The following is a 1,795-nucleotide window of genomic DNA, read 5'->3' on the forward strand; positions in this document are numbered from 1 at the left end:
AAAAAAAAAAAAAAAAAAGTTTGCTGAACAGAATTGAATATGAAAAGACCATAGAAACATTTCCATGTAGTTTCTTCCTAGTCATTTGTTTCTCTGTAAAATCTAGGCCTACTTCAAATGGTTCAGCAATCAGTTCCTAACTGAAATTGTGGTGGTTTGAATCCACTCAGAAGAGCTTCAGAATACAAGTCTAGTGATCTACTTCCAAAAAGTCACAGCCATTGAAAACCCTATGGAGCACATTTCTACTCTGACATACATGGAGTTTCTATGATTTGGAATTGCCTCAAGGCAACTGATTGGTTTTTAATTTAAAGCCTAAGCCTTTGTTGAATGTGAACCTTTTACACTATGCTCCTTCATGACCATTGGATTCAGATTGAATAATATTCTGATTGAATAACAAGATCGATTCTTTTTTCTCTGTCATTTATGCAGTGTATATATATATATTTATATATTTAGCAATTCAGAGTGCATTTAGATACTTCCAGAGTAGCTACAACTAACCATATACTGACCCCATGTATATGGTTAGTTCTTCCAAGGAGAAGTCTAATTTTAATGTGGTTGGGTGTTTCTAAAACTCAGTTCCTTTTGTACCTGCATTTGATGAGTTGTGTGACCTCAATATCCTCATGTGTAAATAAGGAAGTCATGGTTAGTGATCCCTTTGGGCTTTCCAATATAACTTTTATGATTAATGAAACTGAAGAAAATGAGATGACATAGCTACATGCTAACTAGAGTGAAAATTTGGGCATTGGTCATAGCCTCAGGAAATTAATTATATCATGAGCAAAACTTATGCATATTTTAAATCCTAGAGAATGCATGCAAAGAGGAAAAACTTTTAATAGTTAATACTTGTTAGCTGTATATACATGCCTGGGACTCTCTCAACCATTTAAAAGAGAAATGTGGAGAAAAGTAGCAAAAAGCACAATGATCTTTGTTTGACTTGGGTGATCTAGAAAACATGGTAAGAGAGTGAATATGTGTATCTGGTGGGGATGCCCCTTCTCAATGGAAGCCTGGGGAGGCAAATTCCTGCATTTCAGGTTTATTTATGCAACGTTGCTGATTTTACAACTCAAATGACTCAGACTAAAATAGCACTAGGACTTGGTGACTTCTTTTTTTTTCTTCCAAATTAGAGGAAGAAGCTTCCAAAATAGAATCATAACTGAAGATGGAAAAGGTAATTATCATTTTTAAGTCATCTGTGAATCCAGGGAAGAGAAACTTTAAAAAAAAAAAAAAAAACTTTTTGAAAGTCTATTATTGGAAAAATAATAAGCAGGTACGAATAGAGACATTGAGCCAGGCTCAAAGACGTTGCATGAAGAAACCAAGTCCATAATTGGGAAATGGAATTTCTAAAATGGCATCAGCAAAACACAGTGAGCAATTAGATGCAACTAGTGAGGGACAGGAGAAGGTTTACAATGGTTACTCATTTCCTGAAATGGAGAATTAGGAGAAAAAATTTAAGGAGAAGCTGAGTTTTGACATTTGAGAATCCTGTAGAAAATGCAAGTGAAGAATCCAATAGACAGTTAACTACCTGGGCAAAAACAGACCAAAAGTTTGAAACCAAGAGGTAAGGGTGTGTAGGTGGAAATGGAAGCCATAGGGGTGAAGAGAAGTCAACTTGGCTTATTAACATCTTGGATTCCAGGCTGCTGCCCAATGTCATGGGACCACTGGTGGTAGTCAGGAGCTTCATTGTGGGAGGACACTTTGAATAATAGAAAGAAAACTAGACTGAGAACTAGTAAAACTTCCACCATTC

Source organism: Orycteropus afer, unplaced genomic scaffold (genome assembly GCF_000298275.1).
Source record: "Orycteropus afer afer isolate SDZICR_OR568_19922 unplaced genomic scaffold, OryAfe1.0 scaffold00025, whole genome shotgun sequence".
Classification (NCBI taxonomy): domain Eukaryota; kingdom Metazoa; phylum Chordata; class Mammalia; order Tubulidentata; family Orycteropodidae; genus Orycteropus; species Orycteropus afer.